Source organism: Microtus oregoni, unplaced genomic scaffold (assembly GCF_018167655.1).
Source record: "Microtus oregoni isolate MIOR12 unplaced genomic scaffold, Mior012 000012F_ref0000307, whole genome shotgun sequence".
Taxonomy (NCBI): domain Eukaryota; kingdom Metazoa; phylum Chordata; class Mammalia; order Rodentia; family Cricetidae; genus Microtus; species Microtus oregoni.
This window is the reverse complement of record NW_024543071.1, coordinates 53590-71551: the sequence shown is the minus strand read 5'-3', so window position 1 is coordinate 71551 and position 17962 is coordinate 53590. Positions and strand designations below refer to the sequence as shown.

Below are 17962 nucleotides of genomic sequence, written 5' to 3'. Positions count from 1 at the left end.
AAGGAGCTGATATTGACTCAGGTTCACGGAGGCTGCTCTTGTTTTGGTAAATCTGGTCAAATGGATGCTTGACATTATATGCAGTCTTATCTTGGAAGAGTGCAACATGCAGTTTGACTTTTGAATGTTTATGACACAACAGAACTCTAGTAAAGTCCGAGTATCTGTAACTGATAGACGCTTTCATTCTCAGTGATCCATGATCAGAAACTAGAGTATAACCTATGGCATAAGAAATATAATTAACCTTTGCACCTAATTCTGGCAGAGAGCTCATAAAACTTTTGGAATATACCTAGCAATAGGAGTGTATTTTGTAATTCACAAGGAAACCCCTTTGCTCACATCAGAAATTATGGCAATGGGATGAGCTCAGGTGAGTTCTTCTACATAGCTTCAGTGTGAGAATGCTCGATAGAAGGAAGCTCATGATAAATGTTTGCAATTTTCATTGGAATTGGAAAGTAGACTGGGTTTGTCTGCCAAAATTCTAAACAATTAATTTCATTAATTTCTTGTTTTGTACACATGTCAGAATTCTGGGAGGATGATGTGCTCAAAGAGGCACAAAATACACAATACCCACTCTCCAAAGCCTGACCTTTCTTGTATCTTTCATTTGATTATTCTTTCATAATTAACCAGTAAATATTACAATAATAATGATATACTGAACTTTGATATAATTTTAAACTTTTCACTAAAGCTCAACAAAAGGCATACAAAGGAAAGACACAGTACAGGTGAAAAATATCTGCAATCTCCATCTCTGCCGATGGTACATTCAAATATGCAAACAACTTTGTCAACTCCCCTTGTTCCCTTTCTGCCATTTTGCTCTTTCTTCCTTTATCTCACATGTGTCCCACTACACTTTTCCACTTCCTCAAAAATCTTCTTCCCACTCCTGTAGTCCTCTTTCTTGTTTCATGACCTATACCAACACCCATACACATGTATACACCTGCAAAACATTAAAAGTTAGAACTCACATATGAGGGCAAAAATAAAATATTTATTTTTCTAAGTCTCAGTTATCTTGCTTAATATAATAATCTCTATATTCATCCATTTGTAAAAATTTAAATTTTGCTTTTCTTTGTAGTTGAATAAAATTTTATAAGATATATGAATTACATTTTCCTTATCCATTATCTGTTGCTGGATACTTAGACTGATCCCATTTTTACCCTATTTCCACCCTATTTTAAATATGAATGTACAATTATCATGGTGGTAGGATTCAAGTCCTTTGAGTATATGCCTAGGATTAGTATATTTTTAAATTAAAATTTATGCCTTAGAGGACTCTTAAATCATCTATTTCCATTCTAAGTTACCTGGCACTATCCTTTTCCAATTTGTATTTTAAGCATATTGAACATTATGTAAGGAACCACTAAGGTAAGCTGTCTTCAGACTTAGCAACATTATTAAACATGGTCCCATCCATAGATAAAGAGCTACATGTAATTAATGGATGCTGGAAAAGGAATAATCAGCCTTTTCTAGGGATGAGACCACTAACAGATTTCCCAATCACAAGCAGTCAGCCACAAACACATACATATGAGCAAAACTGTATTCTTCTGTATATGTTCATTTCAGATGTTGATATAAATGAACACAATTATATATTACATATATGCACATATATATATTATATGCACACATATATGTAATTTAAATAAAGAGATGATACATTTGAGACAGTTGGGGATAACATGGAAGGAATTGGAGGGGTAAAGGAAGGGTGAAAATAATGTAAGTCCAATACTCATGTATAAAATTCTCAAAAACAATTTAAAAAATAAAACAATAGGATCCGATCTGGGCACAAGGAGAGCCATCATTGGGGTGAGTGAGTTTCTGACTCGTGGCAGCAGCCCGGAACAGGGAACTCAGACGTTCCTCATCCCTCCTACACTTCCTGGTCATCCTGTAGGGGCTATACTGCCCTATACCTCCTATCTCTTCCTATCCCACCCAGCTTGCATCCAGAACCCTCTCTCCCCAGTCTGCCTCCCTCCCCTCTTTGACCACATAACATCTCCCAGCTCAGCCTGTTCAGGCGCTGGCAACGAATCCAAATCGGGAGGGAAACCGGAAGGGCGGTAGTTCCTTTGTCTCAATAGCCTGCCTGCAGCAAGCAAGGTAGGCCCTTTGTTTACGAGCTACCCAAGCAGCACAGAGATCTGATCTAGGCACCAGGAGAGCCATCACTGAGGAGTGACATCACTGGGAAGGTACATCAGTGGGCAAGAAGACCTGATCCTGTAAAGAAGATCCATAGGGGAGCAATCGGAGGAAGAGATGGGCAGGCATCAATGCAAGAATTCACCCAACAATCTGAAAAACAACATGAAACCACCAGAACCCAGCAACCTCACAACAGGAGGACATGAACACCTTAATCAAGAAGAAGTAGAAAAAATTGACTTTATGAAAGTGATAGAGGCCCTTAAATAACATGCAAAAAATGCCCTTATATAAATGGATGAGAAGTATAACAGAAAGTTTGAAGAACTGAGTAAATCAGTGAATGATACCCTAGGAAACCAAGGAAAAACAATCAAGCAGATAATGGAAACAGTTCAAGACTTAAAAACCGAAATGTAGGGAAGGAAGAAAACACAAACAGAGGGCTGGCTGGACATGGAGAATCAAGGTAAATGAATAGAGACTACAGAAACAAGCATAACTGATGGAGGAAGGTCATTGGCTAATAAAGGAACTGCCTTGGCCCATTTTATTGGTTAGAAGATAGGTGGGAGGAGTAAACAGAACAGAACGCTGAGAGGAAGAGGAAGTGAGCTCAGACTCGACAGCTCTGCTTGCTGGAGCAGAGACACCATGCCCCACTCCCGGGCAGACACACGCCATGAAGCTCCGACCCAGGATGGACTAGGCTAGAATCTTCCCGGTAAGACCGGTTCTCACAGATTATTAGAGATGGGTTGATCGGGATATCAGAATTAGCCAGTAAGGGCTAGAGCTAAAGGGCCAAGCAGTGTTTAAATGAATACAGTTTGTGTGTTGTTATTTCGGGGCATAAGCTAGCCGAGCAGGCGGCCCGGGTGCTGGGAACGCAGCCCCGCCGCCCAAATTACTACATATAACCAACTGAATATAAGAGATAGAAGAAAGAGTCTCAGATTCTGAAGATACCATAGAGAAAATAAACGCACTGATCAAAGAAAACAGCAAGTCCAACAAACTCTCATCACAAAACATTCAGGAAATATGGGACACAATAAAAAGACCAAACCTAAGAATAATAGGAGTAGAAGAAGAAGAAGAAGTGCAGCTCAAAGGTCCAGAAAATATATTTAATAAAATTATAGAAGAAAACTTTCCCATCCTAAAGAAAGATATACCTATGAAGGTTCAGGAAGCATACAGAACACTGAATAGACTGGATCAAAAAAAAAATCCCCTCGCCATATAATAATCAAAACACAAAGCATACAGAATAAAGAAAGAATATTAAGAGCTGCAAAGGAAAAAGGCCATGTTACTTAAAAAGGTAAACCTATCAGACTTACAGCTGACTTCTCTATGGAAACCATGAAAGCCAGAAGGTCCTGGATAGAGGTATTCTAGAAACTAAGAGACCATGGATGCAAGCCCAGACTACCATACCCAGCCAAGCTTTTGTTCACTATAAATGGAGAAAACAAAATTTTCCAGGATAAAAACAAATTACAATACGTAGCCACAAATCCAGCTTTACAGAAAGTAATAGAAGGAAAATCACTAACCAAGGAGTCCAACAATGACCACAATAACTCAGACATCTAGAGACCCTTCACCAGCACAACCCGAAGAAGGAAAACACACAAACTCTACTACTAAAAAAGTGACCAGAGTTAACAACCACTGGTCATTAATATCACTTAATGTCAATGGACTCAACTCACCTATAAAAAGGCACAGGCTAAGAGATTGGATACGAAAACAGGATCCAACATTCTGCTGTTTACAAGAAACACACCTCAACCACAAAGACAGGCACCTACTCAGAGTAAAGGGCTGGGAAAAGGCTTATCAAGCAAATGGACCCAAGAAACAAGCAGGTGTGGCCATACTAATTTCTAACAAAGTTGACTTCAAACTTAAATCAATCAGAAGAGATGGAGAGGGACATTTTATACTCATATCAGGAACAATTCATCAGGATGAAGTCTCAATCCTAAATATCTATGCCCCTAATATAAAAGCACCCACTTACGTAAAAGAAACATTGCTAAAACTCAAGTCAGTCATCAAACCTCACACACTAATAGTAGGAAACTTCAACACTCCTCTCTCGCCAATGGACAGGTCAATCAGACAGAAACCTAACAGAGAAATAAGAGAATTAATGGAGGTAATGAATTAAATGGACTTAACAGACATCTATAGAAAATTCCACCCAAATAGGAAAGATTATACCTTCTTCTCTGCAGCTCATGGAACCTTCTCGAAAATTGACCACATACTCGGTAACAAAGCAAACTTCCAGAGATACAAAGAAATATTATTAACCACCTGCATCTTATCGGATCACCATGGATTAAAGTTAGAATTCAACAACAATGCTACCCCCAGAAAGCCTACAAACTCATGGAAACTGAACAGTCAACTGCTGAACCACACCTGGATCAAGGAAGAAATAAAGAAAGAAATGAAATCTTCCTTGAATTCAATGAAAATAAAGAAACAACATACTCAGACTTATGGGACACTATGAAAGCAGTCCTAAGAGGAAAGTTCATAGCACTAAGTGCCCACTTAAAGAAAACAGAGAAAGCATACATCGGAGACTTAACAGCCCACCTGAAAGCTCTAGAAAAAAAGAAGCAGACTCACCTAGGAGGAGCAGAAGACTGGAAATAATCAAACTGAGGGCTGAAATCAACAAAATAGAATCACAGAAAACAATCCAAAGAATCAATGAAACAAAAAGCTGGTTCCTGGAGAAAATCAACAAGATTGATAAACCCCTATCCAAACTAATCAAACGGCAGAAAGAGAATATGCAAATTAATAAGATCAGAAATGAAAAGGGGGACATAACCACAGACACAGAGGAAATTCAGCTGATCTGGGGGAGAGAGATGTGTTGGGTGGACTGGTAGGAGAGGAGGGAGTGGAAACCATCATCAAGTTGTATTTTATGAGAGAAGAATAAAGAAAAAGAAAAAAAGAAAATCAAAGTCATTGAATTCAAGAGCTGTACATAATATATCCCCCAAATAACTAAAATAATTCAAAAGACATAAGAATAAAGATAAATGTACTAGAAGGGAAGTCTCATTCATCTCAGCAGAAATAGGAGGGAAAGGTAGAGTACACATTAAAATGAGTGTTAGATTAACTTAATTATGAAAGAATTTATAGAGACCAAATTTAAAATTACTCTTTGTAAAACTAATGGTTCGCATATGTTTCAAAACTATGACTATAGGACTGGAGAGATGGCTCAGTGGTTAAGAGCATTGCCTGCTCTTCCAAAGGTCCTGAGTTCAATTCCCGGCAACCACTTGGTGACTCATAAGCACAAGCATCTGCAGGCCAGAAGAGGTCTGGTGCCCTCTTCTGGCCTGCAGACATGCACACAGACAGACTATTGTATACACAATAAATAAATAAATAAATAAATATTTTTTTTAAAAAAAACTATGACTATAGCCATGTTAAATAAACAGTATTCAGTAATGTGCATATGTTACATTTTTGAAAATACTTATTTTACAATCATGATTCAAAACTCTTATTTCATATTTCTTCTACAACTTTTTCACATGAAATAAGAGTCTAGTCTATAATATCTGTGATATTAGAGGTGCTTTTCTAAATATAGTCAGATCAAAAGTATGCAGCATTCACATGCACCATACCCTAGCATCAGGCATTTTCTGTGAGGTCTATAATGCTGACTTATAATCTGTCAATTTGCAACTATATTTTAGGCACTGTTAATTCTTGATGTCTAGGTTAATTCATAGTTCTTAGAAAACTAACAGAACAAATTCCTTCAAGTATGTTAAAATATACAAATGAGAGCTTCTGTTCCATAGCATTCGAGAACAGGTGCTAAAGGATTTTAAGAGTTGAAAAGGCTTGCTACAGTGATTATGACAAGTGCTCACTAGGAAGTTGTTGAAGAGACCGGATAGATGACTCAGCAGTTAAGAATATTGACTGTTCTTCTACAGGAGCTGGGTTCTATTTCCAGCATTAACACGGAGGCTCAAAATCATCATTAATTCCAGTTCCAGGAATCCTTTGCCCTCTTTCGGTCTCTGTGGGCACCAAACACTCATCTGGTGCACAGATATCTATACAGGGGAAACATGCCTTTATACAAAATATTTTTTTATTTTGTGTTGAAAAACAGAAGTTTTGGAATGATTATTTTACTACATGGAAGTTTTTTTGCTTTCTGTTTTTAGTGTAGGTATCTTGCCTAGGATAGCAGATAGTCAAAGAACATGATTCATATCTTAGTCTGGGTGGCCCCTTATAAAACCTCACAAAGTGGGTGAGCCTTCAGTAAAATGAGGGCTGTGCATCTGCTTCTAACTATAACAAATTAGTCTGCTCTTAAGATGCTGATTTGTAGAGTAATTCAGATTTGGCCAGTGGAATGTAATGTTAACAACATGTTTGAATTTTCATTTTTTCAGGGATGACTTTTTATGAAACACTAATAAATAAAATACGTATTTTTCAAGCATTGTTTTACTCCGTTCCTCGATTATATTGTATTGCCATTTACTTTAGCTGCAAAGAAAGGCAAGAAATAAATCCAGGAAACATAAAATTGCTGGGATTTTAATGCCTCTTTGTCTGAAGTAAGATACCCGCTGAAGAACATTTCTGGAGTTGGAAACTATATTCACAATACCAGTGGGACTAACAGAAAGTAATGCATCCCTGATAATTGACCAAATTTTTATACTAGAAAAAAAGCATTGAGCTCATTGATAAAGAAGTATCTCTACATACTCTAACAAATAACTGATGCTCTCTTAGTGAAGCATCTAACAGAGAGAGCAGGACCTCTCCCTGATGGTTAACTGGCTTTTGGTAACCTGTTACTTGTGCTGTATTACCTGCCCTCCTCTCCATGTAAGGGGAGAAGCTGAGTCCTGCCTCAATTTGATGTGCCAAGCTTTGTGTAAGTCCTTGGGAGGCCTGACTCTTTTGGAATGGAGATGGAGAAGTACATGGTGAGGGGGTAGATGGAAAATGGGAAAAGACAGGAGGGAAGGAGGAAGGGGAAACTGGTTGGTTTATAAAATAATTTGAAAAGGTGTTACTTAAATGAAAAAGAAATTATCTCTGCAACATGGATAAATTAGCTATAATTGATCATGAATTATTGAATCTAAAACTTTCACTAAATAGTTAAAAAACAAAACACATAAATACCAAAAAATAATAACACTGTAATTGTGGCTTAACTCATTTGGTTAATAAAATAGGGGGCTGTTGGTAACTGTACTAATATGAAGAATAAATATTAACAGTGCTTAAACTGTTTGACTCAGTCTCAAGTACACAAAAGAGGCTTGTTTAAATATCAAAAATCCTCATTCCTCAAACAGAAGATTTGATCAATCAGCTTAGGAGAGTAACCACTCATTGTCAGAGCTCAGAGCTCTTCTTATCAAATTCTCTGGCTATCTCTGGACATGTTCATATGTTTCTATAATGCCTTTAGCACTGCTATTTTAATTAGCTCCTCAGCTTTATGCCACATGTACTTTCAGATAATCAGAAATTCCCTTTAAAATTTAGTATAATAAATAGATGGTAAATAACAAGTTTTTTAGATTATTATGTTATTTTTGTGCATGTAGAAGCTATATGTATAGTGTGTGAATATGCAGAAATTATGCATGCTGTGGGTTTGTTGTACATATAAAATCCAGAGTCCATTTCAAGTTTTTTCTACATATGATTACTACTTTATGTTTTGATACTGTGCCTTCAGCTAAGCTTGGAACTTATGAATTCAGCTACATTAGCCAGCCAGCAAGCCCTAGAAAAATAACCAATGTTTTCTTAAGCTGAGCTGGTATTATATTGATCGGTTCCCACGGCCAGCACTTTACCTGAGTACTGGAGATAGAACTTATGTCCTCTTGCTTTGGCAGAATGATTTATTCTGACTCATTTATCTGTGAAGCACTCCTGCCATGTTATTTCAACCACAGAATACCAACCCTGTCTTTGATAGTCCCAACCAACAAATCACGAGTCTTTGCTATTCCTATAATACTAACTTTCTTGATACTTCTTTACCATAGGTGAATCAGACTGCAAAGAATGACAATCATCAATAAAAGTCACCCAGAAGAATTCATTCTGCTTGGCTTTGCAGACCATCCTTGGTTGGAACTCCCTCTCTTCATCATTCTACTGGTAACATATCCACTGGCCATGTTGGGAAACATTGCCATCATTCTGGTGTCCATATTAGACCCCCATCTCCACAGTCCCATGTATTTCTTCCTCACCAACCTCTCCTTTCTGGACATGTGCTACACCACAAGCATTGTGCCTCAGATGCTAACCAACCTTGGAGGATCAACAAAGACCATCAGCTACATGAGGTGTGTAGTACAGCTTTATTTCTTCCACACAATGGGGGGTACAGAGTGTGTCCTCCTGGCTCTTATGTCCTTTGACCGCTATGTTGCCATCTGCAAACCTCTGCACTACACCCTTACCATGAATCAGCGTATCTGCCTCCTGTTAGTGCCCACTGTGTGGCTAACAGGAATTACCTATGCTGTCTCAGAGGTCACAATGACACTGCAATTGCCACTGTGTGGACACAATAAGCTGGATCACTTGGTGTGTGAGATTCCAGTTCTGATAAAAACTGCCTGAGGTGAAAAGGAGACTAATGAGCTTGCTCTCTCTGTGGTATGCATATTTATCCTAGCTGTTCCCTTGTGCTTAATTCTTGCCTCCTATGCTTGTATTGGACATTCTGTTCTGAAAATCAAATCTTCAGAAGGAAGAAAAAAGGCCTTTGGGACATGCTCCTCTCATCTCATAGTAGTTCTCTTATTCTATGGCCCAGGCATTAGCACGTATCTTCAGCCACCCTCCTCTATTACAAAAGACCAACCCAAATTCATGGCTCTTTTCTATGGAGTAGTTACTCCTACTCTGAACCCCTTCATCTATACTCTAAGGAATAAGGATGTAAAGGGAGCATTAGGTAAGCTCTCACAAACATTTTCAATTTAAAGAGAAATTTTGTAGACATCAAACAAAATAGTTGACAAATTAGAGGCTTTGCATATAAGTCATTTACTATACAGGCCTGATCTTTCTTTTTCTCTATGTTCTTTCAAAACATTTCTTGTTATTTGTGTTCTTTACAATCATGCAGGCTTTGGTTAATCTTGTGTAGTATCAAGCAATATGGATGGGTGCTCTGATTAGAACATATATTAAAATACTTGTATTGAGGTGAATACATTTGTAAATAGTTACTTTATTAAGTGGCAAAACATCATTTAATTTATAATACAATAATATTGTTTTTGGCTAATTGTCATGAAAACCACATTGTAACTATCCATCGATGGCTTTTTAATTTTTTTTTTGTGAAATAAATCTTGTCAGGGACTAGACTCGACAAAATAATTCTTGCCAGGGTAGAGCAATGGGGATTTAGAAATATATTAAAGAATATGAAGGCAGAAGTGAAAATAATAAAATAGAGAAACATATAGGATAATATCTGGAGGAAATTCCAGTGATTACTAATATTTTGCCTGCATTTATCTCCCAAATGCTTAAAATACACCTGACCACAAAAGTTAGGAGCAAAACAAAAGAATGCATTAGCATGATACAAGGGAATGAACACACCAGTTGAAGCTTGTTGGCTACATTCATAGTTAAACATTCTGTTGCTAGAACAAAACAAGTCACGCATACACACTAGACCAAAACATTCTGTAGGCTAACTACTTCCCAGGTGGATTTCCAAGTTATCTCTATAAAAGGAACTGGAACTTAGATGGATCTAAGACTCTTGTTTCAGGTAGGAACAATCTACTTCTATTCCTGGAGTACAAGGTCTGGCTATTAGGGACACCTGTTGACAATAACCTTGGTAGAGCAGAACTCTCTGATCTACATCTAGGAGGGACCTTTGCTTGAGGTAGAAGCACAATAGCCTTGAAGGAACTAGAGGTAAGTTCCAACTCTTCGACCTTTGGTCACCATGGAAATAGGCTCACATTTCTGGGCCTTCACAATTCCTCCATTTTCATTAATTTTAACAAAGCCTGTGCTTCTGCAACAGGAGAGACAACTGCATCTGCCTTAGGTTGAATACTTTTCCATTTCCCACACTTACCTGTCTTCGGAACATGCATTTTAACTATGCAAATCCACGTTTTAGGTGTCTGCGGGGGGGATCAAAACATATATGGACTGTGGACCTCTGTAAACAAAAGGTTAAGGGAGGAAGTATTGGGCTCTGTGTCTCTGAGCCAAGTTCTGTCAGGAGAGTTCATCAACAATTAACTAATGGTAAGCAAGCAGATAATACTTTGTGTTATGCATACTTCTATGGCTAATATATCTCCTAATGAAAGGAGTGAAGGATCACCAGGATTGGGAATGCCGACTTTTGATTTGGTCTAGAATATTCAACTATATCAAAATCTATATTTGTCTTATCAAATATGTAAAATTCAAGAATTCAATGCTAGTGTCAAACTTTTCTTAGACAGGTTCTAATCATCTTCAAGACATTAACATCTTATAGTGAAATAAAGCATTAACTGGTAAATACCATAATATGATTTAACAGGTCAATATCATAACACAATTTGTCAAATCATGATTCTTTTAAATCCATTCTAATGAAAAGATAAGAAAAGATTTTTGTAATGGGTAAGAGTCCAAATGCAATGATGCTTTTAAACAAATGTCCTAATCTCTGAGCAGCAGCAAAAAACATTAGGCTACCCTCCTCATATCTGAAGAGGGGCCCTAATCACTCCTTGTAATGACTCTTTTATCCCTTCTGGAGAAAGTTAAGGTCTCAGTTCTCAGGTTCTATCAACATTTCAACAGCAGACTGAAAACCTCACTGGCAATCTGAGCTCTGTGTCCAAGGCAGTCATATGTTCAGCCTGTATTTCAGGTCTGGCTCCAAAGTAAACAGAACTCACTAGGTCTGGAAGTTTTCATGGCAAGTCTATCAAAAATCTAGGAATCACTAGTCATCACTATGATCTTTCCCTTGTGAGACTGCAGCATGATGGTGTGAGTCAGGAACACTGGTTCAGGATCCCCTTTCTGTGGCCTGCAGCATGGTGGTATGAGGAAGTCATGATCTCAGGTTCAGGAACCTCTGTCCACTTTTCCTATGGAGTCATCAATGGCTGTGATGTCATCAGGGCTGGCATTCCTCTGCTGTACACATTGAACCATATGTTCTGGAAGCCATCTCACTTGATCCTCATCCTGTGAGAAAACACAGACACGCCCTTGATCCCATATTAACACAGGATCAGGTCCTTTCTATAATCCAGTACAAGGGTCTTTCCACCTTGCTTTAGCAAAGGTCACCTTGGTGCGATAATGCCAAAATCTGTCCACAGCAGATTGTTCATAAACATCCATATTCAAGAAGTTTAGCATAAAAAGTGCATGACTCAAGACATTATGTGGCCTTTGAGGATACAATTTCCTGTTTTTATTTTTTAAAGTTGTATTTTCAAGAAGGCATGGACACACTTCACAATTCCTTGTTCTTGAGGATTTTAAGGAATACTTGTCTTGTATTTGATATTCCTTTGGAAATAAAATTGCTGAAATACTTTACTAACAAGTCTGAATCCATTATCCATCTTATGATTTGGGGGGTTCTTATGATTTTGCATCTTAAGCAATTGGTTATCACATGCTTCATGGCTTCTCCAGTTTGTGCAGTGTCCATTAAGAATCCTGAATATGTATTGACTGTCACAAGCCCATATCTTAATTTTCCAAATTCTGCAATGTGAGTAGCATCCATTAGCCATAAATGATTAGGAAGTAGTTCTCAAGGATTTATCCCCAAATACGATACAGGTAAATACTGTGAGCATATATAACACTGCCTAACAATTTGATGAGCAGCTTCTCTTGTTAATCTAAATTGTTTTCTTGAACGTATACTATTTTGATAATTCAGAGCATGCTGTACCTGAGTCCTAGGACCCCCAAGAAGACCACTATGGAGCCACACTACCAAATACAAAAGCAAGGTTTCATTTATTAAGTACAGACTGGCACGGGTCCTCTGCTTCACAACCTGGCATAGAAGATGGAGGGAGAAGGGCCCCGTCTGTTTTTGTAAGGCATTTGTAAAGACAAAAAACACAAAGCAGTCACAAGGTTACAGTTTCAAAATACAAAATTACTTATCCTATATCATGATGGGCTAAATGTGAGGCAAAGTTCAGCTGTTAGTTCCTGAAAGGCTATTAGTATCTAAGGGGGATAGCAACAGCCCTCACTAGTTACATCCTCCAGACATCTGTTGACCCTGTGCTAACTGCAGGGTCTGCTTGAAATAGTGCCCAGCTGATACTACCCACATGGTAGGGGAAGTTGGGTGGGGTAATGAGCTACAGTCAGTAACTTTATTGAACTCAGGTTTTTCCAGTAGCTAATACTTTCCCTAAAGAGGGGTCCTATAGTCTTCATCTTATTCCAGAGGCTGGCAGTGGCCTTCAGCTCCTCTGCAGCCTTCAGCTTATCCTGGGGGCTGGGGTATAGTTCAAAGTCCCAGAAGGGCCTAGCACAGAAATGGAATCTTTCCCAGCCTTTTAAGCATGTGATTGCTGAGCAAGCTCAACCTGAGATAAAGCAATTATTTTTGTAAGCTTATCAGCATTACCTTCAGATAATGGACTCAGAAGATTTGAATGCACTCTGATATGCCCTACAAAGCATGGCATTCTTCTTTGTTGTATGGCATTTTGAATTTGCTGGAACAACATCTTAACTTGCTTATTGCTAGTCTCAATACATGGGGTGGTTTCTAGGACTTGAAGAGAATTAAATATATATTGGCTGTCAGTATATAGATTAAATGCCTTATTTGAAAAAAAATGAAACACTATATCAATAGCCCATAGCTCAACTATTTGAGCAAAGGCTGGTTCTGATTTTACTTCATGTCTTTCTCCATTAACCACATATGTAGCTCTACCATTGGAAGAACCATCTGTAAAAATTAACATAGCATCCTCTAAAGGATCTTTGGCTATAGTGTTAGGGAAAATAAAGGAATGTTGTTGTGTGAAGTACAACAATGTATCAGCTCAGAAAAAATTGTTCTGTCCTTTAAATTTAGAATTAGTATTTTGAAATAACCAATTTGCTGCTCAATATATGGAACATTGATCATAGCAGTTTCTCTGCCAAAATATCTCCTAGATTCCATCCTGCTCTTTTGTGCTGAGCAAGGTACTGCTTCAAAATAGGGGATCAATTAATTGGTAAATTAATCAATTAATTGGTAAATTATATGTATGGTGTATGTATACCATATACATGCTTGTTGTCATGCTCTGTCCTGTGCCTTTGAGAGACAATTACCACCCACTCCCTCCCCCATCCCATGAGGCAAACAGATCTTCCTTCCACTTCCAGCCTGAGTTTCTTCCTTTCTGTCCTTTTCCCAAAGAGGCAGCTCCTGCCTCACTCCTTTATCCCCAATTTTCCCCTTCACCCTCCTCCTCCTCTTCTTCTCTCTCTCTCTCTCTCTCTCTCTCTCTCTCTCTCTCGATGGAGGAAGGTCATTGGTTAAAAAATAAAGAAACTGCCTTGGCCCATTTTATTGGTTAGAACATAGGTGGGTGGAATAAACAGAACAGAATGCTGGGAGGAAGAGGAAGTGAGCTGAGAGACGCCATGCTCCCCTCTCCTGGGCAGACTCGATAGCTCTGCTCTCTGAGGCACACGCGATGAAGCTCCAACCCAGGATGGATGTAGGCTAGAATCTTTCCCAGTAAGACTGAGGCTACACAGATTATTAGAGATGGGTTGATCGGGATATGAGAATTAGCCTGTAAGGGCTAAAGCTAATGGGCCAAGCAGTGTTTAAAAGAATACAGTGTCTGTGTAATTATTTCAGGGCATAAGCTAGCAGGCGGCCAGGGTGCTGGGGACGCAGCTCTGCCGCTCTTATTACTACAGAATGGTACCCAGATGTGTGGACAACTGAATCCACTGAAAGCCTGAGAAAGCTTGGGAAAGAGTAAAGCATGTTTTCTTGGTAGCAACAATTTCTCGGGTCTGCTCTGCTTGCCAGAGGCAAGCTAGCGCTCTCATCTAAGAGAGGCTTCCTGACTCAGCTTTAGCTGCAAAGCTTGCAGCACCTTTAAGAGGTCCTGCCACAAAACACTTCAACGGTGTTGATGAAAAACTGAACGCATGTTTTTCGGTTTTCAGCTGTAGCAGGAAAAAAGCTGTGCCATGTTAAATGCCAGCTTTGTGGGCCGTCCTGCCAGGGCAAACTCTGACTGTTTGAGGCAGGAGGGCCGGCTACAGAGAGAGGACTTGAGTGTTGTCTGTTGCAGCTCGCTTGCTGGCAGGGACCTTGAAACGCCATAGAGTTGTGGCTATAAACATGGCTACAGCTAGTACCTCAGCCATGAAGCTGGAAAGCTAAGGAATGGGCTGGATCCAGCCGTCAAAGCCATGGCTTTAGTCCTACTGATATTGCTTGGTAAATTAAAGACTCATTTGGTCAGAAAAAGAGAGATATACAGTAAAGAGAGATTCAAAGACAAAGAAAATTTCTAAATGGTTTACAGTGTGTTAAAATATCTGCAGGCTAAAAGTTGAAGTTCTTAAAGTAAAAAACAAAAAAAAAAGGAAGAGAGTTGTTTGGTGTGGTAGTGCACACCTTTAATCCCAACACTTGGGAGGCAGAGGGGGATTGATCTCTGTGACTTCAAGGTGTGGTAGCACACGCCTTTTATCCCAGTGCCTAGAAGGCAGAGACAAACAGATCTCTGTGAGTTCAAAGTGTAGTAGCACACACCTTTAATCCCAATGTCTGGAGGGCAGAGACAGGCGGACATCTGAGAGTTCAAGGACAGCCTGGTCTACAGAGTTATTCTAGGACAAAGATATTCAGAGAACCTGTCTCAAAAAGCAAAAAGTTAAAAGTAAAAATAAATGAAATAGAGGTTAAAATAAAGCACACAAAGATGGAGAATACACAGAGAATCTTGATACTGTATGCTATTATGCTCTCTTTGAATTGTTTGAATGCTGAGGAAGGAGCAACAGCTGCTAAAAGATATTTGTTTATAAATGCTGCTGAACTAATCCAACAGAGATATTTTGAAAATGCCTTGAGTTTGAAATTTGGATCTAAGGACATGATGCTTTGGAAATGAATTTCTTATGTTGTTTTCACAGAGGATGAAACCCTGTGGATTGTTTCTATTCCGATATGGTATGATGGACCACGGCCTCCTGAAGGGTTGCTGTGAACAGCTTCAAAAATTACTTCACTCGACTGCTGACTGAGATGACCCTGGCACACAGGTTATACCATGAAAGACCCAATTAATGACGCCCCTATACAGCAGGAAGCAGTTTGGAGAGAAATAACTGTGCCCATATTCCCAAATATTGTTTATAAATGTTATTTTACATTTAAAGGGGGATATGATATAGGTATGAATAATTTACATTGATATAGATTTTGCTTTAGTGATTTAAATTTAAGGTCAGTTTTGTTATATGTTAATGTGTTTCTGATCTTGATTAAGGTATTGTGATTGTGTAGTTTATTTAAAAATGTAATGTATAATTAGTATATATATAGGTTGTTAATGGATAATCATTAATAATAGTCAAGCTTGTAGTCATGTTAGTTAAGATTTTCTAGATGTACATAGATATATTTTAGATAGGCATTCTTCATATCTTTCAAAGATTATAGAATATGGAATTTTAAATGTTTTAATAACTTAGGGTTTTTCATGACAGTGAGACATGTCTGCTCCTGGCAGCATCAATCTACTCCAAGAAGAAGATGGGCATCGAAGAGGATCCTTATGGAGTTTGACAGCCATTTGGGCAAGAAAACTGCTCTTGCCTGGACTATTGCATAAACTGGACAGAGAACCTGCAGAGAGAGGACTACTGAACTTGCCTAAAGGTGAGATGACCTTTTGGGGTTCCTGATTCATGAAGGAGTCTGCAAGACATTCTGCAGGACACAACAGATATTGACTGAACTGACTTTGAAATTTCCTGCTTCATGGAAATGTCTCTGGATACCATTGGCCTGTAGGCTGAAGATGGATGCCCCAATGGTACAGAGAAACTTTGGGTGACTGTCCAGGCAGCGAGATGTCTCTGTCATTTCTAGAGTTTGAAAGTTGCTTATTTCTTGTTTGCTTAGGTAATATTGTATCTTTCTGGAGTCTTTTATGGAATTGAAGAATAGTTAGTTATAGTTATAGTTTTCCTTAGTTATGATAAAGATAAAATAGATATAAATATTGTAATTTTTACTTGATAACTGTTTTGTTATATGTAATTTTGCTATGTTAAATTTAAAGCCTTTTTTGTTGTTGTTGTTTAAACCGAAAAAGGGGAAATGATGGAGGAAGGTCATTGGTTAAAAAATAAAGAAACTGCCTTGGCCCATTTTATTGGTTAGAATGTAGGTGGGTGGAGTAAACAGAACAGAATGCTGGGAGGAAGAGGAAGTGAGCTGAGAGACGCCATGCTCCCCTCTCCCGGGCAGACTTGATAGTTCTGCTCTCTGAGGCACACGCGATGAAGCTCCAACCCAGGATGGATGTAGGCTAGAATCTTTCCCAGTAAGACTGAGGCTACACAGATTATTAGAGATGGGTTGATCAGGATATGAGAATTAGCCTGTAAGGGCTAGAGCTAATGGGCCAAGCAGTGTTTAAAAGAATACAGTGTTTGTGTAATTATTTCAGGGCATAAGCTAGCAGGCGGCCGTGGTGCTGGGGACGCAGCTCCGCTGCTCTTATTACTACATTCTCTCTCTCTCTCTGGTTCTCTTTCTCTCTCTCTGCTCTTCCCCCTTCTCCCTTTTCACCTTTCCTCCCACAGTCTAATAAATAAATATCCAATATCACTCTGCATGGCATGCCTATCCTCCTTGGTCTTTCACCTTAGGTCTTTCTCCTAACATGCAGCTCCCTGTCTAAGACCCACTGGCCCTTGTGGCCCGTGGGCCACTCGGGGGCTCCCTGCCTGGGACTGGCTGCCTTCATGGCCTGCCATGATCTCGCTGCTGTGGGACCCACTGCCCACTGCAGCCACTCAGAAAACAGCACTGTTTTATTTTTTAGCATAACACTTGGCAAGGCATATCATAATTAATATAATTTACTTATTCTTTCTGTGTAGCATACTCTACCTGGGAGAGTACCTGTCCAGAAGGTTCTATAAATTGTTTACTGGAATTTGGCTCACTGTTCCTTTAAGAATTTCACTTAGTGGGTAAAGGTCTCCCATGGGATATTTTAAATAAGGGTCTTATCATTGGATATTTTATTAAAAGTTTGAAAGCTATCTTTCTAATCCGAGTTGCAAGTCTGCCTAGATGGCAGATTTAACTTGTTGATTTACATTTTCACAGACCCTTGACTGGCCTGAAACTGCAGTTTCCTGAGGCAACTTTATTTGCAGCTTTGCTGTCAGGCTTGGAAACTGGTATCTGAACTTGAAGTTGTGCCCTGCAGTGGGGTGCAAGCCAAGCTCCCTCTGCCACTTGGTCACCCTGTCTGGGTACTTAGGACCAGGCAGTCAGTCTGCTACATCTGGGCAGGTCACAGGGCACCTTCAGTGGTCCTGCCACAGACCATGACTGGCTGGCAAATTTAGCTCAGGTTCTCAGCTGTCTGCCATTACTGTGGTCACGTTCATAAGCTTAGGGAGG

General features: G+C 39.0%; 1 pseudogene; it reads left to right on the top strand.

Annotated features, from left to right (window-relative positions):
- The window catches only part of LOC121454145, a 55812-nt pseudogene extending 39979 nt beyond the window's left edge, over positions 1 to 15833 (top strand).
- The last annotated feature ends 2129 nt before the right edge of the window (positions 15834 to 17962 follow it).